Below are 27681 nucleotides of genomic sequence, written 5' to 3'. Positions count from 1 at the left end.
ATGATGTAGGTAATTACACTGTTAAAGGACACAGGTACAATCACGAATATATGTGTATACAGGAAAATAAATAGGAAAATTAGGAGAATAGACAGGGCATACTGATCAATGTGTATTGACATCACCCACTCCTGCTAAACTCCTCTTCTTGAATTTAAGATGTTAGTAATACCTAGGGAGATGGGTTCTACCCCTCTGACAACTCGCGGTCAGGGAAAGGACTCTGGGGAAAAACTGACTAGAACTTATTCATGAGGACCCAGGGGGAAGGAGAGGATGATGTCAAAGGGGGAAATTGATAAGGTCAGGGATTTAATTTAGAGTTCTCACTTAATATGATGCCTACATGTAAATCTGTTTTTAACTTTTTGGCTGTTGAACTCAATTGAAGCTGCTTTTGTTTTCTTGTAACTATATTGCCATGGTGTTGAAGCTTGTGTTCGTAGCCCAGGTGACTCCTGTTGTTGTTTACCCTTGCCCTGTGTGGGGGGGTTGTGCTAATGCTATTGTTTGTATAAAAGGCCTTTGAAAGAAGTAAAAGCGGCAGTCCATTATGCTCAAGAACTGATACACGGATTTCTGACTCTGTGTCTTAATTCCTATATGAAGCAATAATTAGACAAAGCAATATAAACTATAAGCAACTTATTTAAAAGTTGCCCCTAACAGGTCTCTTGGATCGCAGTACCAGTGTCCATCAGCAGGTGTCTTCCAACACCTAGGACCTGCAGTAAGAGGTCTTTCCTGCTGGTGGCACTGTTGCATCCTTGGGCCGTAGTACCGGTGTCAACCAGCGGGTGCACTCTGGCAGTGTGGAGCAAACAACACACACTGCGCTCAGCTGTGACATGAGGTCAATTACCACAGCCTTATAATACCCGGCAAGCCCTCATAGGCTTGCCTTGGTATCTCTCTCCCTGCGTTCTGACCTTGCTGCCTGTTATTTTGACCTTCAGCCTGCATCTGCCTTGTCCTGATCTGATCCAATCCCTATCCTGAGGCCTTCCTAGTCCTGTCCCTTCTGTTCCTGGTTACCTTGGATCCCTGCCCTGAACCCCATCCATCCTCTCCCTGTCCTGTTCAGTTTCCTGTCCTTACCCATCTGCTGACTTCCCTGTGTATGACCTTGGCTTGGCTTTGTTTACGATTACGGTATCTCCATTTTCTTGTATATATTGTTGTTTGTAGTGGGTTGTTGTGTTGGTGTTACACTGTTTATATTCCTTTTACTTATCACTTGTTAATAAACACCATTATTTCACTTACATGTGTTTCTGGTCTCCTCTGTGCAGTCCACACAGTCTGGTCAATTAGATCTCCTGACATCTTGGCTTTTTATTTTGCCATATAAATTTTGTTATTATTTTTTGTATAACTTTGAAGAAACTCTGTGGGACCGTTACTGGTAACATTTGGAGTTTATATAAGATCTTTGGTAGTATTGCCATTTTGATCGTGTTGATTCTGCCGATCCACGAAAGTGCTTGCATGTTGACCTTCTTTGCTTCTGTCGATATCTCATTTAATAGTGGGATGTAATTTGCAGAATAGATTTTATTAATAGATGCTGTTAATTTAATTCCTAAGTAGGAAAGCTCCCCCTTTACCCAGGTAAATGGGAATTCTTTTTGAAGGGACAAAATCTCTTTTTTTTTATTTTTTTTTATTTTCAGGTTCAGTATTTCTGTTTTCACCGGGTTGATTTTGAAATTTGCTAGTTCTCCATACTTGTCAATTTCTTTCAAGAGATTTGAGAGAGTTTCTTTAGGTTTATTGACGTATACGAGAATATCGTTGGCATATGCCGCGATTTTATGTTCTTTTTCGCCCAATCTCACCCCCTCTATCTCCCGGTTGTTTCGCAAAGTGCTAAAAAACGGTTCCAAAGATAGCACATATAGAAGGGGCGATAGTGGGCATCCCTGCCGTGTTCCGTTGAACATTTCAAATACCGGTGACAATTTGCCATTTACATTTACGCACGCCGTGGGTCCTTTGTAGAGATTCGTAATCCACTTCATTATTCTGGGTCCCAGACCAAGATGTTGTAATGTGGTCATCATAAATCCCCAGTCTATCCTGTCGAATGCTTTTTCAGCATCTATAGACAGGAGTAGATCTGGGGAGATGTTGGGATTTTCCTTTCTTAGCATCAAAATTGTTTTTATGCTGTTGTCCCTTCCTTCTCTTCCAGGAACGAATCCAGTCTGGTCCGGATTTATCCATAATGGCATCAAACTTTTTATTCTGGTGGCAAGTATTTTTGCGTACAACTTTGTTTCTGTATTCAATAGAGCTATGGGTCTGTAGCTTGAACAGTTGACCTTGTCTTTTCCTTCTTTCAGTATTATGGTAATGTGTGCTGACAATGACTCCTTTCTGATGTCTTCGTCTTCACCTATTTTGTTTAAATATTCACATAGTCTGGGGATCAATTGGTCTTGAAACTGTTTATAATATCTGATCGTAAAGCCGTCTGGCCCCGGACTCCTACCGGTAGGAGTTTCTTTTAGTGCCATCTTAATTTCTTCTTGCGTTATATCTCTTTCTAAATCCATCAGAGCTTCTGGGTCGACTTTTGGCAAGCTTGCTTTTTCTAAATACGTCCAGGATCTGTTTCCTTCTATCCAATTGTTGCGTTGTTTCTTGTTTTTTTATTGAGTACAGGGAGCTGTAGTATTGTGCAAATACTTGTGCTATTTCCGTAGTTTTGTTCTTTATTTCACTTGTTCGCCAAGTATTTTCCTGCTTTATTGCCCAACCTGAACTTCTCGCTTACTATTCTATTGATTTCTTTTCTGTCATCCTCTTCCAGCAGTTCCTTTAATTTTTCTCTTTTTGCTAATAGAGCCTGATGAATTTCTTTTTTTGTTTCCTTTTTGTGTCTTAGTTCCAGACTTTGGATTTCATTTCGAAGTTTCAAGATGTTCTTTCCATTTTCTCTTTTTTTATTTGCTCCTATAGCTATTAGCTTACCCCTTATTACCGATTTATGTGCCTCCCATAAGATTGCTCCTGGGAGATCAGGAGTATCATTTTTCCGGAAGTATTCTTCAATCTCTTCCTTTATGGTTTTTTCGGTATCTTTATCCTCCAAAAGCTTTTCATTGAGTCGCCAGGTGTTTCTTCCTATAGGCTCACCCTGTAGGTTTATCTGCATACCCACTGGGGAATGGTCCGATATTACTGTGGTTTCAATTTCTATCTCTACTACTTCTTCTAAAAATCTGTGTTCCAAAAAGATATAATCCAGTCTGGTGTATGTTTTATGTACTGTCGAAGTATGTATAGTCTTTTTTACCTGGATGCCATGCTCTCCATACATCTATTAGTTGTAATTCATGTAGTTTTTTTTTGATTTTCTTCGTTTGACTTCTGTCTCTGTCTGGAGCTGTGGATGTAGAGTCTTGGCTATGATCCATAACGAAATTCAAGTCGCCTGCTATTATCAGCTTGCCTTGTTTGAATTCTGATAGGGCTGTCAATTTCTCCGCCAGGAATTTTTTAGGATTTTTGTTGGGGCAGTAAATATTTGCTAACGTGTATTTTATGCCCTGAATAGTCCCTGTGAGGAAAAGGAAACGTCCTTCCGGATCGGCTTTTATTTTTTCGACGGTGAAACCAGTCTTTTTCCCAAAGCCTATTGCGACCCCTTTTGATCTCTTAATTGGAGAGTCTCCATAGTACCATATAGGGATATTCTTTGAAAATATTTTCACGTTTGAATCCTGCGTTATATGTGTTTCCTGTAAGAAGATTATGTCGGCTTCTAATTTTTCCAATTCTCTTAGGATTAACCGTCTTTTTTGTGGTGAATTCAAGCCTCGGACGTTATATGTTAGAATTTTAACTTTGTTTGATCCTGCCATAAACATTTTTAGTTACCTGGCTCCCCTTACCAAAAGATCGGTAGAACACCAGTATTTTTTTTTAGTAAGGCGATCTTCAACCTACCCCTAACCCCCCTCCCATTTAATTTATCCACCCTCTCAGTCAATAACCCATCCCCTATCCCTTTTTCCGCCCCCCCTTCTCCCCTACACCCACCCCCCACCCCCCTCCCAACCTGGTAAACCTTGGACCTATAGGTCATGAGTAGGTAGTCAATAATCTTAGGGTTTCTTACACCTACTCCTTTACCTGAGGTGGAAATCTATATAGCGCCTCAGACCACTCCCTCCTATATGGAAAGGGTGGGTGTTGCCGAGGGCATCACCGACTCCAGGCCTCTCCCCACCGCCACCCTCCCGTTGCTTCTCACACCTTTTCTCATCTTAGTTAAGCTTGCCAACAGACCACACCTGCCCCCCCCTTAAACCCCTGGTCTATTTCCTAGATACCAATTGCCATTGAGCTTCCTCTCCCACATGTTTGTCTGCTCTCCTGATTGTTTCTTCTGGATTTTTGGGTGGAGGGATATCTAGAGTTCTGCAGAAGTCTGGGATATCCTCTAGAAATCTCAGTTTGGCCGTTCTTCCATTTCTTTTTGCTAATAAACATGCTGGGAACCCCCAGTTATATTGAAGTCCATTTTCCTGCAAAGTTTTTAGCAGTGGTTTTAGCATTCTCCTTCTCCTCAGGGTTTTTTGTGAAAGATCCTGGAAAATCTGGATTTCCTTTCCTTCATATACTATTGGGGGCTTCCCCTTTATATTTTTCCAGAATTGACCTTTGCTCTCCAGACTATCGAAACACACTAGGATGTCTCTTGGAATATCGCTTGCCAGGCCCACTGGTTTTCTTAGTCTATGGACTCCTTCTATCTTTAAGTCCGTCTTTATTTCGCCTGCGCTGGTCAGAGGTATAACTCGCCCTATTGTGTCTTTTAGATCTTCTGTTTCCATTTGTAGCGATTCCGGGAGACCACGGATTCTTATGTTTTTCCTCTTTTCCTTGTTTTCCTGATTCTCCAATCTGTATGCCTGTTCTTGTTGTTCTTGCTTTAAAATTTTGATCTCTCCCTTCAATTCTTTTATTCTTCTTGAGTGGACATCTGCTTTTTTTTCCGCTTCCTCTACTCTTGCTAGTAGGTGCCCCATGTCCTTATGCATTTTTGTCATTTGTGATTTTAATGAGTTTTCCAGAGTTGCAAACATTCTTTCCATATCTGTCATTGTTGGTAATTGAGCCTTTATCTGATCACTTGCTGTACCAGGGGGATTCTGTGTTTCCACATTTTGTTCTTCTTGTTCTGGTCTAATTTCTGGGATTGAACTGTTGTCCATATTTGTTTTATCCTGGCTCTTTTTTTCCTTCTTTTCCCTGGATTCCAGTTGTCTCCCCTTGTTACTTTGTTGTTTTCCCCCTGCGATAGTAGCCCCATCATCTTCCCCTACTTGTGTTACATATCTATTCATTGGACCTGATGTGGGACTGATACTTAGCCGCGGGGATTTTGCCATCGCTCCTCCACCCCTACCACTTTTGCCCCTCATGGGGAAAGAGGAACTAAGGGAGGGGGAGAGAAGAGAGAAGAAAAAAAAAAGAGAAAGCACCGTCTTATACAATAAGGTATATTATGCTGCTTCTAGGTGTTTTTAGGTATATATCACAGGCTTTTAATAGTGTTTTCCCCCCGAAATTGACTCAGTTCTTTATTTATTTGTTCTTCTTTAGGCTATCTTTTGTAGTATAGTCCACCACGTTAGGGATTGAAATTTTTAAATCAGATTTTACCTCTCATACATACAGGTTTATGAGTCCGCTTTTTCTAGATGGAGTTATATTACTTAACTGGGTTCTAGCAGTAGTCCGTTTCAGTAGTAAGTGTGGGTCTCAACAACCTTCCAGAAAAGAAGACTTCTGTTTCAACTGCCGCTACGCAGAGTGCAGGAATTTATCAAGCAATTAGGTCAGATTAGTTAACCCATGAAGGGGACCGAGGCTATATTTCCTTCATTTACAAGCTTATGTTGATACTTTTTCTTTATGTATATTATCTCTGCCTTTTTCACCCCTTTTCTTCTTCCTCCCCTTCTAAAGACTGATTGATGTATATTATATATTTATGAAGAAGAAAGAGAAAAAAAAAAACAAAAAAAAAAACAAAAAAACAAACAACAAAAAAAAAAAGGAAAATGTTCTTCAACAGTGGCACGAGAAGGCAAGCTCCTGTATCACTCTTCCTCTCCTCCAATAGACGTGTATTTCTTTTAGGCTTATATCATGGCAAATAAAGGCAAATAGAGGGTACATATGTTTCTATGTGTGTAAAGTACAGTACTTATCTGACGGGGGAGCAGGGATCGGTTTCTTCTAATGTCAGTTTCTCCTCTCTCTCTCCACTGTGTATGGTCCATTCGGCAGCACAGGGAGGGGGGGGTCACACACAGGTGGAACTCAGACACCCGCAGCCGAGAACCTCCTTCGCTCTCCGTGTCTCTCTACTCCGTCCCCCACTGCTGCACTCTCCCTCACCTTCTCCTCCTATCCTAGAAGCCGATCCAAGCGTCTCTCCGCAAAGGAGAGGGGGGAGAGGAGGGGCCGCTTCAGCACGTCTCACAAACCCTTCTGTGATCCGTTTTTCATAGTCACATCCCCATTCCTGAACTTATATTAAGGAAACTTCTCACCTCGTTCCTGGAGGGGTATCCCGTGTCCTAGGGGGGAGGGGGGGCCAGCGGCGGCCGGTGTTCAGGCTGACAAGCTACACAACTCAGTCTGCTGCATCGGAGAGGGCTCGTGGAGCCAGGCGTCCGGCGTCTTACGGCACCCTCGCAATCAGCGCCATTAGCAGACTCCTCCCTCCTCTCCAAGTCATTAAAGGGGTTGTAAAGGTTCATGTTTTTTCACGTGAATGCATCCTATGCATTCAGGTGAAAAAACATCTTATGATCACTGGCCCCCCAGCCCCCCCATTTTACTTAACTGAGCCCTGGAAAGTCCCGCGTTGCAAACTCGCTCTTCCTTTGCTCGGTTATCTCAGCTCTTCATTGGATAGATTGATAGTACCACAGCCATTGGCTCACGCTGCTGTCAATCAACTTCAATGGGGGCGTGGCTTGGCAATGGCGCTGTGAGGCTGCTTTCCCTGGGAGCTCCGTGCCTCGTTTAGGCTGAGAACCGGACCTAGCGTACATACCGGCTTTTAAACTACATGTCCATGACGGACAGACCTCCGGGATCACCCGCAGCTAATAGAACCGCGGACATCGCTGCTTATTTCTTGCGGAATTCGGCAACTCCGTCACAGGCCCTGGAGTCCAAGATGGCGCCGCCACGCTCTGGCAATGCAGGCACAGCATCGCTCAAGAAGACAGGCAAGGGGCTCTCTAATGCTCCACAAGGTAACGGATCTCTCCCTAACAGAGCTGATTCCCCGATCCTGTCCCCAGAAATCCCAGGGGCTGATAGCTGCTCATCCATACAGCCTGCTAACACTCAGGAGCAACCATTCCCTGAATGCTGGAAAGGGATAATCGCCCTCCTCCCCACTAAACAGGACATCACTGAATCTACAGCTACTATTGTGAATACCCTGTCTAAAGAGATCCATGATTTAAAGCAGAGAATAGATACTGTAGACTCCAGGGTATCAGAGGTGGAAACATCTGCTTCTCTGCTAGAGTCAAGAATGTCAGACATAGAAAAGGCTCATACGGATTATAAAAGGCGCCTGATCCTGATGCAACTTTCAATCGATGATGGCGAAAATCGCAGCAGGAGAAACAATATCAGAGTGCGCGGCCTGCCTGAAGCCACTTCAGGAAGTGATCTCAGAGCCACGATTGTGGCCATATTCAATCGATTACTAGACAAGCCCCCTACAGCGGAACTAGAACTGGACCGTGTGCACCGTGTGCAGGGTCCCAGGGGAGGAGATGATCTCGCACCAAGAGACATATTGGCGAGAGTTCATTATTACACAATTAAGGAAGAAATCCTGAGAAGGGCTTGGTCTCAGGGCCCCTTGGACTTTGATGGGGCGTCGGTGCAATTTTTCCCTGATATATCGCGGATGACCCTGCGTATGAGAAGCCAAATACGTCCACTGCTAGAAGCTATCAGAACGACAGGAGCCACCTACAGATGGGGCCACCCATTCCACTTGATCGTCCTGAAAGGAAATAACTCTTTTACGCTGCGTTGGCCAGACCAACTGCCGGATTTGTTCAGGTTTCTGGAGATCCCCGGGTTCTCGATACCCAATTGGTTGGACTTTCCGATCACCTTCAATAGCACGAGATCTATGTCACCAAGACCCCAACGAGCCAGCAGACGACAATGGCGATCAAGATCCAGGACAACTCCAAGAGACAATCCTACCTCACCGGAGTCCTAACTGACCGCACTGGCTCAGAAGGCTACGTACTGAGAAGCAAGAAGGGGACTCCTGTGGTTGTTAGAACTCTAGACCACACTGATATCCTTTTTCTTTCACCGCACAGTAAACTCTCTGAGTTTTATGAGTAGAACGTACAGCGATACAGGGGTATATTATATATATGCTGGAGGGACTTTTTGCTCCTCCGTGAAAAGATGACATGCCTTAGATAGGCGTCTGGATTCGAATTTAGTTGGGGGGTCTCGCCGCGCCTCCACCTCATCGTTTCACAGGTTCCTTAAGGGCAGTTTTCACGCTCTTTGTTTTTTTTCTTATTTCTCCCCTTTTTTTGTGGGGCATGAGGTGGAGGGGTAGGGGGGACTCTAATTCATAAAGACACGGAGTCATGTTTAGTTTGTTACCCTCTTGTTCCCTATCAAGAGGGTTAGTTGCAATACTTACACTGTATTGGAAATGTAGGTTCACATAGATCTCTTAGTGGATATACATTTCACTTGCGGTGGTCGCATACACATATTTGAAGATTCTACAGCAAAGAATCAAGTTGTTTATGGTTTTTTATTTTTGTCTGCTGTTTAAAACGGTAATAGTCAGATATTGTTCATCATGCCGGTTCTCTCCTGACGACACGTCTCCCGTTGTGTCGCAGAGTCTAGTCTTCCACACCCACTAATAGGAAGCGCATATTTGCGTAAGGCTTTATATAGCAACAGCTGGATAATTAATTTATCCTTCTTAGTATTTTTCTCTATATCTTTTCAACTCCAATTCCTCCTTTTCTCTTCCTCTTCGTCCCTCCCTTATATCCGGTCTCCCCTTCCCTTCCTACCCCAACTCTACACCCCCTCCCCTTCCCCTCAATATCCCCCCCCCCCCTTTTCTATCCCCTCCCTATACCTTCTTGACTTATTCTTTTCCCTACCCTCCCCCGATTGGCTGCCGGGGTGCGACATGGCCCCCCCGGGAGGGCCTCCGGGCTCACACCCTGGTAGTGAGATAAAATTCACCTCCCTCAATGTCAGAGGCCTAGCTACCCCGGAAAAACGCTCCAGACTCCTCACAGATCTAAAACAAAACGCGCACACAGGTGGCGCTCATTCAGGAAACACATTTCAAACTGTCGGCAGTCCCCAGACTCTGCAACAGGGACTTCCCCACTGTATATCACGCTCCCTCCCCTCTATCAAAATCAAAGGGGGTCAGTATATTGATAGCCAGATCACTGCCGTGGACGCTATTAGAAGAGAGAGCTGACCCACTTGGCCGATTCTTGCTCTTAAAGGGCAGGATCAGAAATACCACAGTGACCCTAGTAAACGTCTATTTCCCCAATTCTGACCACCTGTCCTTTTTGCGATCCCTCATTCCCTTAATCTTAGATTTTCGGGAGGGTCTGTTCCTGATGGGCGGGGATTTCAATTTTGCTCCGGAGCCACTACTGGATGTATCAAGAGGGGCATCTCATCTGTCTTTCTCATACCTTAAAAAACTCAAGGTAGAATTAACCAATCTACAGTTGATCGACCCCTGGAGGATCATGCACCCCGGTGAGAGGGATTTTACCTATTTTTCTGCGGTGCATGGTACATACTCCAGGATAGACTTCTTTCAGATCCAACATAAAGACTTACCGTTTGTCACCGCATCCCAGATTGACTACATTTCCCTCTCTGACCATGCCCCCACGCATGTGACCCTTTGCTGGGATACAGAACTCAGGTCCCCTCCAACCTGGAAACTAAACGAGTCATTATTACAAATCCCCGAGATACGTGAGGAGATAAGCAGGACACTGACTAATTACTTCTCAGAAAACATAGATCCGGCGCTGTCTCCAATGACAGTGTGGGAAGCCCATATATGTGTAATAAGAGGGGAATTAATTAGGATTGGGGCAGCGAAAAAAAGAGAAAGGACTAAACAGATTGACCTCCTGATCTCCCGGGTGCGGTCTCTCGAGCTACTTCACAAGAAGTCCCTAGCGGAAACACACCTCCAGGCTTTACTGAAGACCAGGGGTGAATTGAAAGACCTCTTGTATCACAAAACGGTACAAGATCTGGCCTGGGCTAAAAGGTCCATGTTTGAATTCTCTAACAAGCCGGGGACCATGCTAGCCAGACTACTTCGTGGCCCGAGACAACGTACCTACATTCCCTCTATAGTGACCTCACAGGGAACTACGGTCCACACCTCTAGGGATATAGCCAATGAATTTGCTACATATTACCAACAACTATATAATTTGCACAAGGGGGAACCTACTGATCTTTTAACAGAAAGAGAGGTGTCAGCGGGGGAATACATCAGGTCTTCGGGTATGCCTACTTTACCAGCTGATGTGGGAGACTCATTTGAGTCGGACATCACCCCTGAAGAACTCTCTCTAGCCTTGGCCCAAACGAAGCCAAGGAAGGCGCCCGGGCCGGATGGCTTCACCCTGACCTATTACCAGACCTTCGGGTCTCACTTATCGACACACTTCCTGAAAGCATACAACGCACTAAAAGAAGGAGGCATTAACATGGTAGACTCCCTACGGGCATTTATTTCTTTGATCCCGAAAGAAGGGAAGGATTCTAGCCACTGCAGTAATTACCGCCCGATTGCTCTACTAAACGTGGATCTTAAATTGTTTTCCAAAATCCTGGCTAACAGATTACTCCCACATGTCCCACAATTAATACACTTTGACCAGGCGGGATTCGTGCCGCTGAGGGAGTCGAGAGACAACACCATAAGAGTCCTCAACCTTATTCACGAAGCGCAGACCGTCAAGAAGCCTTTTCTGCTACTTTCTACAGACGCAGAGAAGGCTTTTGACAGGGTGGCCTGGCATTTTATGCGGGCCACTCTGGAACATATTGGTGTTGGCCCAAACATGAGAGGCTGGATATCGTCTCTCTACTCGGCTCCCTCAGCGGCGGTAAGGGTCAATGAGTGGCGATCGGATTTCTTTGACATCTCTAACGGGACGAGACAGGGGTGCCCCCTGTCCCCATTAGTTTTTATTTTGACTCTTGAGCCGTTCCTGTGTAGCGTCCGCAGGAATCCCAATATAACCGGGATCACGAAGTCCTCGGGACATCATAAAATTGCGGCCTTCGCTGACGATCTGATTTTCTTCGTCTCCAACCCACGTATCTCACTACCTAACATCTTGGAAGCTCTACGGTTGTATGGCGAAGTCTCAAATTTCAAGGTCAACTGTGCCAAGTCCGCAGTGCTAAATGTCACACTACCAGTCACGGAAGCAGTAAATATGAGCAAATCCTTCCCGTTTCGTTGGGCGGAGAAATCTATCCGTTACCTGGGGGTGGACATCACTCCGGACTTGGCACACCTGTACACATGTAATTTCCAACCCTTACTCCAAAGACTTAAAATCGACCTCCAGACCTGGCACAAACTCACTTTGACCTGGTTTGGGCGATGCAATGCCCTGAAAATGACGGCCCTGCCCCGTGTTCTATATATACTCCAAACATTACCGATAAATTTACCCATGACCTTCTTTAAGCAAATACAGTCCATTGTGAGGGAGTTCATCTGGGCTCATAAAGCCCCCAGAATAAACATGCAAACACTCTCCAGACCCAAGGAGAGGGGGGGCATCGGTTTACCAGACATCTCTCGGTATTACCGAGCGGTACACCTTGCCAGGATTGTTGATTGGCATTGCAACAAAGAGTCCAAACAATGGGTGGGAATGGAAATTGAGGACTCCTCGATCCCCTTACTCCCATCCCCGTGGCTCTTGTCCCCACTTCCAGAAGACCAGAAAAACCACCCGCTAATAGGAGCTACCCTTCGGGTGGCGAGGAAAATATTCCGTAATACGGATATATCACCGTTACCTTCCCCCCTGACCCCTATAATCGGTAACCCAGACTTTTCCCCCGGACTTACAAGTCGTAGACTGAGACAATTAATCACCTCTGAGAAACAGTCCCTGGGGGAGGTTTGGCCCCAGGGGGAACTCCCATCTTCTTCCACGATCTCTAGACTCACAGAACCTCCGTTAGACAGTCTCAGTACCATCCAGCTTAGACATTTTCTGCAGACTCTTCAGAAAGCTCCCTATGTCCCGCGGGGTCACACTCCCCTGGAATCTCTGTGTAAATCAGGGGAACCGATAAGGCACGCACTCTCATTTTTATATAACCTCCTCACTACTCAGGGAGAGGACAAGGCACCAGAGTTTCTATTAAAGTGGGAAAGAGATCTAGAGACACAGTTTACTACACAACAACAAGAGAAGATCTTGGCTTTGGCTCACAAGTCCTCGATTGCGAGTCACTATCAAGAATCGGGATACAAAATTCTGACCAGGTGGTATAGAGTCCCATATATGTTACACAAAATGAACCCTACGCTCTCAGATAGGTGTTGGAGGTGTGGCACAGAAGTGGGAAATATGCTCCATGTCTTTTGGTCGTGTCCGGTCCTGAGACCCTTTTGGGAGGAGGTGACTTCGACCATTCAAAGCTTGACCTCGGTCGAACTTAAAGACAACCCAGCTGCATGCCTCCTACACCTAACCACTAGACCCATTAGTAAATACAAGAAAACTTTGACAATGCAACTCCTGAACGCAGCGAGAGCCTGTATCCCCGTATTATGGCGAGATCCCCACCCACCTACTAGGATCCTGTGGTATTCGAAAGTAAACTGTATTCTACAGATGGAGGAACTGACTGCAACTCTACAAAACAAGGAGGAACAATTTATGGACAAGTGGAGACCCTGGAGATATTTTGTTGGTACTGACGCATATCTACAGGAGTTGGTACAAGCACAAACCCAATCTACTTGAGGGGGCGTCCCCGTAGTTACTGCTAAAACAGGCACCTGTATATGCCCCTCTGGGGTCCGGCGGGTGGATCCGGTGGGGGGGCGGTGTCGCAGCCATACCCGTCTATCTCCCTTCCCTTGACCTCATCTCCCCCTTCTCCCTAGTCCTCCTGTCTCTCCTTCCCCGCTTTCCCTCTGATTTCCTACTGTTCCCCTCTTTCTCTGTTACTTTGTTCTGATAAGCTCACCAAGTAGCCGGGGTGACGGCGTTAACGAATTATTGAAAACATATTATTCGCGGTGAGCTGGAAACATTTGTTCGTTTAGCACTAGACATATCTGTAGTAAAATATTTTAAGTATTATATTATATACCAATACTGTTAAAGATATGTTCACAGTTCATGCAAGGAGGCCCTTATGTAGGCTACCTTGCTTTATTACATTCAGAAATGATACATAGTTGGCTGGAACACACATGTATTACCCCACTTGTTTGGTGGCTAATCTGATTTAGGTCTATGGTTTCAATCTACTGTACCCTAAACATGTTAATGTATGAAAATGTATGACCTGTCTTATACTAGACAATGTATCCATGCCTTCTGTATAACAAAATAAAGGAATTTAAAAAAAAAAAAATCAACTTCAATGACGCAAGGGCTGGGGGGCAGGGCCCAGTCCTGTAGTCGGCAGGTATGGACGCTGAAGACAGGACTCGGGAGCCCCCTTGGGAGAGCGCTTCCCAGAGGAGGTTATCAGAAGCGGGGAGGAGCCAAGACAGCAGCCGAGGGACCCCAGAAGATGAGGATCGGGGCCACTCTGTGCAGAACGAGCTGCACAGTGGAGGTAAGTATGACATGTTTGTTATTTTTTTTTTTAAATATTCTAACCTTTAGTGTCACTTTAAGGTTTCAAGACTGACGTTTGCTAACTCAAACCTTCAGCTCCCTCCAAATATTTTCTATGGGATTTAGGTCTGGAGACTGGCTAGGCCACTCCAGGATCTTAAAGCGGACCTTCAGTCATTTTTTCATCTTTCCATCTATTAAATCTTCTGCCCTTGTTGTTTTAACTTTGGATAGTAAAACATTTTTTTTCTGCCAGTAAATATCTTACACAGCCCACCTCCTGTTTCTTGTCTGGTAAAAAGCCTAGGCTTATGACATCATGCACAGCTCTTTCTCTCACTCTCATGAGAGTTTGCCAGGAAGGGAGGGGGGATGAGTCATAGGAGGGCCAATGAGAGCTGCAGAGCTGGAGGTGTGCCTCTGTGTGTCTGTGTAAATCCAGGAAGTGAACAGGCAGCAGCTTTAGCTGCCCACAATTAAAATGGATGCAGCCAGACTTAGTGGAAGGGGATTTCTGCAGCATATTTGGCAAGTACAAAATCACAGTATATATGAAATAATGTTTAAATGGAAGCTTCAGAAAGACAAATATGTTTTTACTACAAATTATGTGAGCAGACTGCATTTCCTCTTTAACGTGCTTCTTCTTGGGCCCCTCCTTTGTTGCCTTGGCCGTGTGTTTTGGGTCATTGTCATGCTGGAATACTCATCCATGACCCATATTTAATGCCCTGGCTGAGGGAAGGATGTTCTCACCCAAGATTTGACGGTACATGGCCCCGTCTATCGTCCCTTTGATGCAGTGAAGTTGTCCTGTCCCCTTAGCAGAAAAACACCCCAAAGCATAATGTTTCCACCTTCATGTTTGACAATGGGGATGGTGTTCTTGGGGTCATAGGCAACTTTCCTTCTCTTCCAAACACGGCGAGTCGGGTTGATACCAAAGAGCTCGATTTTGGTCTCATCTGACCACAACACTTTCACCCAGTTCTCCACTGAATCATTCAGATCTTCATTAGCAAACTTCAGACGGGCCTGTACATGTGCTTTCTTGAGCAGGGGGACCTTGCAGGTGCTGCAGGATTTCAGTCCTTCACAGCGTAGTGTGTTACCAATTGTTTTCTTGGTGACTATGGTCCCAGCTGCCTTGAGATCATTGATAAGATTCTCCTATGTAGTTCTGGGCTGATTCTTCACCGTTCTCATGATCATTGAAACTCCACGAGGTGAGATCTTGCATGGAGCCCCAGGCCGAGGGAGATTGACAGTTATTTTGGGGTTCTTCCATTTGCGAATATTCGCACCAACTGTTGTCACCCTCTCACCAAGCTGCTTGGCGATGGTCTTGTAGCCCATTCCAGCCTTGTGTAGATCTACAATCTTGTCCCTGACATCCTTGGACAGCTCTTTGGTCTTGGCCATGGTGGAGAAATTGGAATCTGATTGATTGCTTCTGTGGACAGGTGTATTTTATACAGGTAACAAGCTCTCCCTTTTGGCTGGGTTCACACTGGTCCGACAAACGCTCCGACATTGGGAGCTCATGTCGCATGACGTGTTAAAATCAATGTTTCCCTATGGGAGTCGTCTTTGGCATCCGACATTGTGTTATTTCCTGCCCCCTGCTGTAGCCCCTCTCATTGTGTGTTAGTTTTGATTGGTCAAAGGACAAGTGTACTATTGAAAAGTCGGATCAAAGTAGCATCCTGTTCAGGAAAGTTGGATGGATGTAGGACCAATGTAGGATCAATGTAGGACTGGTGTCGCAGAGCAAAGTAGGATGAAAGTCGTACTACTATCGTGTAGTATAGTGTGAACCCAGCCTTTAGGCTGGGTTCACACTGGTGCGACACGACAGCCGTCCTACTTTGGATCCGACTTTGCCCTGCGACATGAAGCCGGCATGTGTCCGACTTTCAATGAACGGGGATCCGACTTGGATCCCCGCCAATGCTGGCACTGTGTTTGGTATGAATCTTTAGGGGGGAACTCCGCGCCAAATTTTAAATAAAAAACCGGCATGGGTTCCCCCTCCAGAGGCATACCAGGCCCTTGGGTCTGGTATGGACCTTGAGGGGAACCCCCTACGCCGAAAAAACGGCGTGGGGGGTCGCCCCCAATCCATACCAGACCCTTATCCGAGCACGCAGCCCGGCCGGACAGGAATGGGGGTGGGGACGAGCGAGCGCCCCCCCCCTCCTGAACCGTACCAGGCCGCATGCCCTCAACATGGGGGGTGGTGCCTTGGGGGAGGGGGCGCGCTGCGGCCCCCCCACCCCAAAGCACCTTGTCCCCATGTTGATGAGGACAAGGGCCTCTTCCCGACAACCCTGGCCGTTGGTTGTCGGGGTCTGCGGGCGGGGGGCTTATCGGAATCCGGGAGCCCCCTTTAATAAGGGAGCCCCCAGATCCCGGCCCCCCACCCTATGTGAATGAGTATGGGGTACAGCGTACCCCTACCCATTCACCTAGAAAAAAAGTGTCAATTTAAAAAAAAACACTACACAGATTTTTAAAGCATTTTATTAGACAGCTCCGGGGGTCTTCTTCCGACTTCGGGGGTCTCTCCGGTTCTTCTCCACGCTCTCCGGATCTTCTGCCGGGCTCCTCCGCTCTCTTCTGCTCTTTTGCCGCTCTTTTGCTAAAGCGGAGGAGCCTGGTCTTCAATCTTCTGCCTTCTGCCCTCTTCTCCTGATGTTGACACGACGCTCTCTGGGGCTAGAATGCTCTCTGTGCGCTCTGCTCTGACTTATATAGGCGGTGACCCCGCCCCCTTATGCCGTCACAGTCCCTGGGCATGCTGGGACTATGACGGCATAAGGGGGCGTGGTCATCGGGTGATGACCACGCCCCCTAAAACGTCACAGTCCCAGCATGCCCAGGGACTGTGACGGCATAAGGGGGCGGGGTCACCGCCTATATAAGTCAGAGCAGAGCGCACAGAGAGCATTCTAGCCCCAGAGAGCGTCGTGTCAACATCAGGAGAAGAGGGCAGAAGGCAGAAGGCAGAAGATTGAAGACCAGGCTCCTCCGCTTTAGCAAAAGAGCGGCAAAAGAGCAGAAGAGAGCGGAGGAGCCCGGCAGAAGATCCGGAGAGCGTGGAGAAGAACCGGAGAGACCCCCGAAGTCGGAAGAAGACCCCCGGAGCTGTCTAATAAAATGCTTTAAAAATCTATGTAGTGTTTTTTTTTAAATTGACACTTTTTTCCTAGGTGAATGGGTAGGGGTACGCTGTACCCCATACTCATTCACATAGGGTGGGGGGCCGGGATCTGGGGGCTCCCTTATTAAAGGGGGCTCCCGGATTCCGATAAGCCCCCCGCCCGCAGACCCCGACAACCAACGGCCAGGGTTGTCGGGAAGAGGCCCTTGTCCTCATCAACACGGGGACAAGGTGCTTTGGGGTGGGGGGGCCGCAGCGCGCCCCCCTCCCCCAAGGCAACAACCCCCCATGTTGAGGGCATGCGGCCTGGTACGGTTCAGGAGGGGGGGGGGGGGCGCTCGCTCGTCCCCACCCCCATTCCTGTCCGGCCGGGCTGCGTGCTCGGATAAGGGTCTGGTATGGATTGGGGGGACCCCCCACGCCGCTCCTTCGGCGTAGGGGGTTCCCCTCAAGTTCCATACCAGACCCAAGGGCCTGGTATGCTCCTGGAGGGGGAACCCATGCCGGATTTTTATCTAAAATTTGGCGCGGAGTTCCCCCTCAAGATGATCTAAGCACAAGTCGCGTGCCGAAGTCGGATCATGCGAGACGGCAATCCGACTTTGATCCGACTTCAATGATAGTCAATAGGCTGAAGTAGGATCAAAGTCGGACCAAAGTAGTACAGGGAGCATTTCTAAAGTCGGACGACTTGTGTCGGACCAGTTAGGACGGCTCCCATAGGGAAACATTAAATTTCACACGTCATGCGACATGAGCTCCCAATGTCGGAGCGTTTGTCAGACCAGTGTGAACCCAGCCTTAGGCTGGGTTCACACTGGTCCGACAAATGCTCCGACATTGGGAGCTCATGTGGCATGACGTTTGAAAATCAATGGTTCCCTATGGGAGCCGTCTTAACTGGTCCGACACAAGTCGGTCCGACTTTGGAAATGCTCCCTGTACTACTTTGGTCCGACTTTGATCCTACTTCAGCCCATTGACTATCATTGAAGTAGGATCAAAGTCGGATCCTTGTCCTAACCATCCGACTTTGGCATCCGACATTGTGTTATTTCATGTCCCCTGCTGTAGCCCCTCCTATTGTGTGTTAGTTTTGATTGGTCAAAGGACAAGTGTACTATCTGAAAAGTCGGATCAAAGTAGTATCCTGTTCATAAAAGTCGGATGGATGTAGGACCAATGTAGGATTGATGTCGCAGAGCAATGTAGGATTAAAGTCGTACTACTGTCGTGTAGTATGGTGTGAACCCAGCCTAAGGCTGGGTTCACATTGGTCCGACAAACGCTCCGACATTGGGAGCTCATGTCGCATGACGTGTGAAATTTAATGTTTCCCTATGGGAGCCGTCCTAACTGGTCCGACACAAGTCGTTCCGACTTTAGAAATGCTCCCTGTACTACTTTGGTCCGACTTTGATCCTACTTCAGCTTATTGACTATCATTGAAGTCGGATCAAAGTCGGATTGCCGTCTCGCATGATCCGACTTCGGCACGCGACTTGTGCTCAGATGATCTTGATTGGGAACTCCGCGCCAAATTTTAGATAAAAATCCGGCATGGGTTCCCCCTCCAAGAGCATACCAGGCCCTTGGGTCTGGTATGGAACTTGAGGGGAACCCCCTACGCCGAAAAAGCGGCGTGGGGGTCCCCCCAATCCATACCAGACCCTTATCCGAGCACGCAGCCTGGCCGGACAGGAATGGGGGTGGGGACGAGCGAGCGCCCCCCCCCCCTCCTGAACCGTACCAGGCCGCATGCCCTCAACATGGGGGGTGGTGCCTTGGGGGAGGGGGGCGCGCTGCGGCCCCCCCACCCCAAAGCACCTTGTCCCCATGTCGATGAGGACAAGGGCCTCTTCCCGACAACCCTGGCCGTTGGTTGTCGGGGTCTGCGGGCGGGGGGCTTATCGGAATCCGGGAGCCCCCTTTAATAAGGGAGCCCCCAGATCCCGGCCCCCCACCCTATGTGAATGAGTATGGGGTACAGCGTACCCCTACCCATTCACCTAGGAAAAAAGTGTCAATTTAAAAAAAAACACTACACAGATTTTTAAAGCATTTTATTAGACAGCTCCGGGGGTCTTCTTCCGACTTCGGGGGTCTCTCCGGTTCTTCTCCACGCTCTCCGGATCTTCTGCCGGGCTCCTCCGCTCTCTTCTGCTCTTTTGCCGCTCTTTTGCTAAAGCGGAGGAGCCCGGTCTTCGGTCTTCAATCTTCTGCCTTCTGCCTTCTGCCCTCTTCTCCTGATGTTGACACGACGCTCTCTGGGGCTAGAATGCTCTCTGTGCGCTCTGCTCTGACTTATATAGGCGGTGACCCCGCCCCCTTATGCCGTCACAGTCCCTGGGCATGCTGGGACTGTGACGTTTTAGGGGGCGTGGTCATCGGGTGATGACCACGCCCCCTAAAACGTCACAGTCCCAGCATGCCCAGGGACTGTGACGGCATAAGGGGGCGGGGTCACCGCCTATATAAGTCAGAGCAGAGCGCACAGAGAGCATTCTAGCCCCAGAGAGCGTCGTGTCAACATCAGGAGAAGAGGGCAGAAGGCAGAAGGCAGAAGGCAGAAGGCAGAAGATTGAAGACCGAAGACCGGGCTCCTCCGCTTTAGCAAAAGAGCGGCAAAAGAGCAGAAGAGAGCGGAGGAGCCCGGCAGAAGATCCGGAGAGCGTGGAGAAGAACCGGAGAGACCCCCGAAGTCGGAAGAAGACCCCCGGAGCTGTCTAATAAAATGCTTTAAAAATCTGTGTAGTGTTTTTTTTTAAATTGACACTTTTTTCCTAGGTGAATGGGTAGGGGTACGCTGTACCCCATACTCATTCACATAGGGTGGGGGGCCGGGATCTGGGGGCTCCCTTATTAAAGGGGGCTCCCGGATTCCGATAAGCCCCCCGCCCGCAGACCCCGACAACCAACGGCCAGGGTTGTCGGGAAGAGGCCCTTGTCCTCATCGACATGGGGACAAGGTGCTTTGGGGTGGGGGGGCCGCAGCGCGCCCCCCTCCCCCAAGGCACCACCCCCCATGTTGAGGGCATGCGGCCTGGTACGGTTCAGGAGGGGGCGCTCGCTCGTCCCCACCCCCATTCCTGTCCGGCCGGGCTGCGTGCTCGGATAAGGGTCTGGTATGGATTGGGGGCGACCCCCCACGCCGTTTTTTCGGCGTAGGGGGTTCCCTTCAAGGTCCATACCAGACCCAAGGGCCTGGTATGCCTCTGGAGGGGGAACCCATGCCGGTTTTTTATTTAAAATTTGGCGCGGAGTTCCCCCCTAAAGATTCATACCAAACACAGTGCCGGCATTGGCGGGGATCCAAGTCGGATCCTCGTTCATTGAAAGTCGGACACATGCCGGCTTCATGTCGCAGGGCAAAGTCGGATCCAAAGTAGGACGGCTGTCGTGTCGCACCAGTGTGAACCCAGCCTAAGGCTGGGTTCACACTGGTCCGACAAACGCTCCAACATTGGGAGCTCATGTTGCATGACGTGTGAAATCCAATGTTTCCCTATGGGAGCCGTCCTAACTGGTCTGACACAAGTCGTTCCGACTTTAGAAATGCTCCCTGTACTACTTTGGTCCGACTTTGATCCTACTTCAGCCTATTGACTATCATTGAAGTCGGATCAAAGTCGGATCGCTGTCTCGCATGATCCGACTTCGGCACGCGACTTGTACTCAGATGATCTTGAGGGGGAACTCCGCGGCAAATTTTAAATAAAAAATCGGCATGGGTTCCCCCCCCCAAGGGCATACCAGGCCCTTAGGTTTGGTATGGACCTTGAGGGGAACCCCCTACACCGAAAAAACGGCGTGAGGGTCCCCCCAAATTCATACCAGACCCTTATCCGAGCACGCAGCCCGGCCGGTCAGGAATGGGGGTGGGGACGAGCGAGCGCCCCCCCCCCCTGAACCGTACCAGGCCGCATGCCCTCAACATGGGGGGTTTGTGCCTTGGGGGAGGGGGGCACGCTGCGTCCCCATGTTGATGAGGACAAGGGCCTCTTCCCGACAACACTGGCCGTTGGTTGTCGGGGTCTGTGGGTGGGGGGGCTTATCGGAATCCGGGAGCCCCCTTTAATAAGGGGGCCCCCAGATCCCGGCCCCCCACCCTATGTGAATGAGTATGGGGTACATCGTACCCCTAACCATTAACCTAGGAAATAAAGTGTCAATAAAAAACGCAGTACACAGATTTTTAAAGTAATTTATTAGACAGCTCCGGGGGTCTTCTTCTGACTTCGGGGGTCTCTCCGGTTCTTCTCCGCGCTCTCTGGGTCTTCTGCCGAGCTCCTCCGCTATCTTCTGCTCTTTTGCCGCTCTTTTGCTATAGCTGAGGAGCCCGGTCTTCGGTCTTCTGTCTTCTGCCCTCGTCTCTTCTTCTGATGTTGACACGACGCTCTCTCCGGCTGGAATGCTCTCTGTGCGCTCTGCTCTGACTTATATAGGCGGTGACCCCGCCCCCTTATGCCAACCCCCCATGTTGAGGGCATGCGGCCTGGTACGGTTCAGGAGGGGGGGGGGCGCTCGCCCCCACCCCCATTCCTGTCCGGCCGGGCTGCGTGCTCGGATAAGGGTCTGGTATGGATTTGGGGGGACCCTCACGCCGTTTTTTCGGCGTAGGGGGTTCCCCTTAAGGTCCATACCAGACCCAAGGGCCTGGTATGCTCTTGGAGGGGGAACCCATGCCGTTTTTTTATTTAAAATTTGGCGCAGAGTTCCCCCTAAAGATTCATACTAAATACAGTGCCGGGCATTGGCGGGGATCCAAGTCGGATCCCCGTTCATTGAAAGTCGGACACATGCCGGCTTCATGTCGCAGGGCAAAGTCGGATACAAAGTAGGACGGCTGTCGTGTCGCACCAGTGTGAACCCAGCCTAAGAGTGCTCCAAATCTCAGCTCATTACCTGTATAGAAGACACCTGAGAGCCAGAAATCTTGCTGATTGATAGGGGATCAAATACTTATTTCACTCATTAAAATGCAAATCAATTTATAACTTTTTTGAAATGCGTTTTTCTTGATATTTTTGTTGTTATTCTGTCTCTCACTGTTAAAATAATCCTACCATTAAAATTATAGACTGATTATTTCTTTGTCAGTGGGCAAACATACAAAATCAGCAGGGGATCAAATACTTTTATCCCTCACTGTATTGTCTTTGATAGATGTATTTTAAAGTAGATAAAATTGTCATCTTAACTTGTTTTTAAACAGATGCTTTCTTGCGTTTTAGGCCTCCATCACATGGCAGTTTAGCTGCATCCACCGGACACCGGATGGAATGACAGATGTATGCAAATAGCAGCCGCTCAGCTTATATAAATACATTTTAAATGCACTACTCAAACCTAGGGATCAAAGACATCTACATCCCAGGAAAAAACATTTTTTGAAACACAATTAACCACTTCAGCCCCGGAAGGATTTACCCCCTTCCTGACCAGAGCACTTTTTACAATTTGGCACTGCGTCGCTTTAACTGCTAATTGCGCGGTCATGCAATGCTGTACCCACACGAAATTTGCGTCCTTTTCTTCCCACAAATGGAGCTTTCTTTTGATGGTATTTGATCATCTCTGCCGTGTCGAGTCCATGGAATATTTTATATTGTGACACAAGTGGCGGGAAAGAGACAATTTTTTATTTTTTTTATTTTTTTTGCGCAAAGTTGTCACTAAATGATATATTGCTCACACAGGCCATGGGCATATGTGGAATTGCACCCCAAAATACATTTAGCTACTTCTCCTGAGTACGGGGATACCACATGTGTGGGACTTTTTGGGAGCCTAGCCGCGTACGGGGCCCCGAAAACCAATCACCGCCTTCAGGATTTCTAAGGGTGTAAATTTTTGATTTCACTCTTCACTGCCTATCACAGTTTCGGAGGCCATGGAATGCCCAGGTGGCACAAACCCCCCCCCCAAATGACCCCATTTTGGAAAGTAGACACCCCAAGCTATTTGTTGAGAAGCATGGTGATTATTTTGCAGCTCTCATTTGTTTTTGAAAACAAAGAAAGACGAGAAAAAAATTTTTTTTTTTTTCAATTTTCAAAACTTTGTGACAAAAAGTGAGGTCTGCAAAATACTCACTATACCTCTCAGCAAATAGCTTGGGGTGTCTACTTTCCAAAATGGGGTCATTTGGGGGGAGTTTTGCCACCTGGGCATTCCATGGCCTCCGAAACTGTGATAGGCAGTGAAGAGTGAAATAAAAAATTTACGGCCTTAGAAAGCCTGAAGGCGGTGCTTGGTTTTCGGGGTCCCGTGGGCGGCTAGGCTCCCAAAAAGTCTCACACATGTGGTATCCCCGTACTCAGGAGAAGCAACAGAATGTATTTTGGGGTGTAATTTCACATATTCCAATGGCATGTTTGAGCAATATATCATTTAGTGACAACTTTGCGCAAAAAAAATAAAAAAAATAAAAAATTGTCTCTTTCCCGCAACTTGTGTCACAATATAAAATATTCCATGGACTCGACATGCCTCTCAGCAAATAGCTTGGGGTGTCTACTTTCCAAAATGGGGTAATTTGGGGGGGTTTTGAACTGTCCTGGCATTTTATGCACAACATTTAGAAGCTTATGTCACACATCACCCACTCTTCTAACCACTTGAAGACAAAGCCCTTTCTGACACTTTTTGATTACATAAAAAAATATTTTTTTTTTTGCAAGAAAATTACTTTGAACCCCCACACACTATATATTTTTTTTAAAGCAAATGCCCTACAGATTAAAATGGTGGGTGTTTCATTTTTTTTTTTTCACACAGTATTTGCGCAGCGATTTTTAAAACGCATTTTTTGGGGAAAAAACACACTTTTTTAAATTTTAATGCACTAAAACACACTATATTGCCCAAATGTTTGATGACATAAAAAAGATGATCTTAGGCCGAGTACATGGATACCAAACATGACATGCTTTAAAATTGCGCACAAACGTGCAGTGGCGACAAACTAAATACATTTTTAAAAGCCCTTAAAAGCCTTTACAGGTTACCACTTTAGATTTACAGAGGAGGTATACTGCTAAAATTACTGCCCTCGATCTGACGTTCGCGGTGATACCTCACATGCATGGTGCAATTGCTGTTTACATTTGACGCCAGACCGACGCTTGCGTTCGCCTTAGCGCGAGAGCAGGTGGGACAGGGGTGCTTTTTTTTTTTTTTTTTTTCTTTATTATTATTATTTTTTTTATCTTATTTTTAAACTGTTCCTTTCATTTTTTTTTTTTTTTAAATCATTTTTATTGTTATCTCAGGGAATGTAAATATCCCCTATCATAACAATAGGTAGTGACAGGTACTCTTTTTTTTAAAAAATTGGGGTCTATTAGACACTAGATTTCAACTCTGCTCTCAAAGCATCTGACCACACCAAGATCGGTGTGATAAAATGCTTTCCCCATTTCCCAATGGCGCTGTTTACATCCGGCGAAATCTAAGTCATAAAATGCTCGTAGCTTCCGGTTTCTTAGGCCATAGATATGTTTGGAGCCACTCTGGTCTCTGATCAGCTCTATGGTCAGCTGGCTGAATCACCGGCTGCATTTTCAGGTTCCCTGTTGAGACAGGAGAGCCAGAGAAAAACACGGAAGACGTTGGGGGGGCATTCCTTCCCACTGCTTGTAAAAGCAGTCTAGAGGCTAATTAGCCGCTAGGATTGCTTTTACATGAAAGCCGACCGCTGGCTGAAAAGAATGATACCAAGATGATACCTAAACCTGCAGGCATCATTCTGGTATAACCACTCAAAGTCATGAATGGCGTACCTGAAGACAAAAAAATGGTTAACAATAAAGCACAGTAAACAGTAAAGTATAAAAAATTGCATACCTGAAAAGCAAACATGATAAAACATAATAACAATAAAACATTGCAGAATAGAATACAGTAAAAAAGAGCAGAACAATAGAGAGAGAATAGAGAGAGAGAGAACAATAAAACGACAACTATTTTTTTTATTTTATATTTTTGTATGTTTTTTTTTTACACTTTTTTTTGTAACTGTAACTTTTATAACTGTAACCGGTTCCAGGTTCGGGTCTCTCAAAATGCGATGGCATCTTGGGAGACCCTGTGAAAGTGTGCCTAGTCTGTGCAATGCTGTACCCTACGCTAATACTCAACTAGTGTATGGTAGAGTTCAAAACATTCACCAATGCAAAGACCAGGATTGTCAGGACAGGAGGGACAATAATAGCGGGTGTCACGTCTATATCCGCACTTGCTGCAGACACGACATCTTTTTTGGGGGGGTTCGCTGGGTAGGGGTACTCGGGAGGACATAAAAAAATGCCTCTCATGCAGCTGACTGCATTTGGTTGGGGATGTGAATGGGGGAAGTACGGGCGCTGCAGAAGCGGTGGGTTCCCAATTAGGATTGGCGAATGCAGCAGGAAGGGCATTATGGGCACGACGGGCCTGTGTTTGTCTTTTTGGTGACAGCGGGACACTACTTGTGCTTGCCACCTCACCAGCTTGAACTGCACTTAAGTGTTACTGCAGTGCTGGTTTGACTATAACCGGGGTGTACTAGGCCGCTGGTGCTTGCCAGTTCACCCAAACGCTTTTTGGGAACCCTAAACTGCTGGGGACGCTAGTATAGATCTGATCGGATCAGATATTGATTCGTTCAGATACTATACCACTAAGGGAGGTGTACGGTGCGTGCGTGGGTGTTAGCGCTACTGGCACTAACCTGACGCTGCCTGGGGCTGGTGCTTGTCAGTTCACCAAAACGCTACCAAAAAAACTGTTAGCGATCGCAGGGATCAGGCCTGACTCTGCGAACGCTGCAGTTATGCGTTTAGTGTTTTGTAAGTGACAGTGATCGATCGATACTGCACTTGGGTGGGCTGGGCTGGGCCGGGTGGAGGGGCAAAACGCAGGTGCTAGCAGGTATCTGGGCTGATCCCGCTAACACTGCGTTTTTGGGAACCCTAAACTGCTGGGGACACTAGTATAGATCTGATCGGATCAGATATTGATGCGTTCAGATACTATACCACTAAGGGAGGCGTATGCTGCGTGCCTGGGTGTTAGCGGTACTGGCGCTAATCTGACGCTGCTTGGGGCGACGCATATCACCGCCGGGCGATCAGGGGGCTAAACCTTTATTCGGTAATAAACGGTGGGTGCCCTGACACTATAAAAAATAAACGAACTAACCAGCGTCACCCGTAACAGTTATACGGTGATCAGTGGTGAAAGGGTTAACTAGGGGGCAATCAAGGGGTTAAAACATTTATTAGGTAGTATATGGGGGTCCCTGTCGCTATAAAACGCTGACGGCGAACCTAAATATTTACCTCCCTAACTAGCGTCACCAGCGACACTAATACAGCGATCAGAAAAATTATCGCTTAGCGACACTGGCGACAGGGGGTGATCAAGGGGTTAAAACTTTATTAGGGGGTGTTAGGGGGGTACCCTAGACCTAAAGGGGGCTAACACTCACTGACCTAACACTGTAACTGTCACAAACTGACACCAATGCAGTAATCAGAAAAAAAAAAAAAAAACCTGCTTGGTGTCAGTTTGTGACGGGGGGGGGTGATTGGGGGGAATCGGGGGGGGATCGGGGGTGTAATGTGTGCCTGGCATGTTCTACTGTGTGTGTGTGTTTGTGTAACTCACAGTACAGTCTTCCCTCCTCGGCGCCAGAACGGAAAATACCAAGCCGAGGAGAGATGACATCATTTCCTCTGCCTCTGTGTACAATACAGAGGCAGGGAAATGATCCCATTGGCTGGGAGCGATCGCGAGGGGGGGGCCACGAATGGATGGCCTCCCCCTCACCACCGATCGCCGGGGGAGATTTGCCGACCGCCGCAGGCACCGGGGGGGGTCCGATCGGACCCCCCACCCGCGGGCAGGCAAGGACGTACCTGTAGTTACGTCGCATGTCGAATTTAGTCGAAAAATAAAATTGGAACTAAACGAATTGCACATGTCTATTCAACAGCACCATGAATTAATGAATTTATTCTACAGTGGCAGTAGATTTAACAGTATGAAAGAGCCCTGGGGCCATCCTACAATTTATTAAATAAAATTCTGAGATTCAAAGTCAGAATTGGTAATTTATGAGAATTTGTGAGAATTCTGGTTTCAGAGGGGCATGTGTATAAATAGAAACCACCCATAGTTCCCACATTTTATGAAATGATTTTTATGAAACAATTGTTGCTTGTTTCCGAGCTCAAGCTGACCATAGATGACAAACAAATTCCTCCATCCACACAAGTAAGGTGGAAAGAGGAATTCTTCCTTCTGGGAGACTGTATGCTGACAGCAATGGACTCTCCATTTATACAGGAGCACATTAAAATTAATATTTTTAAAAATTCCACTTCTAATGTCAATATTTTTATAATTTTATATTTTTATATAGCACGGCCCCATAAGGGACTGCTTGAATTTACCTGCTCATCTGCACTGCCGTGACCTGAACATTCCAACCCACCTGACACTGCTGAGTTTAAGGCTGGGTTCACACTGGTCCGACAAACGCTCCGACATTGGGAGCTCATGTCGCATGACGTGTGAAATCCAATGTTTCCCTATGGGAGCCGT

The sequence above is a fragment of the Aquarana catesbeiana genome, linkage group LG06, assembly GCF_042186555.1.
Source record: "Aquarana catesbeiana isolate 2022-GZ linkage group LG06, ASM4218655v1, whole genome shotgun sequence".
Taxonomy (NCBI): Eukaryota; Metazoa; Chordata; class Amphibia; order Anura; family Ranidae; genus Aquarana; species Aquarana catesbeiana.
This window is presented reverse-complemented; position numbering follows the sequence as displayed.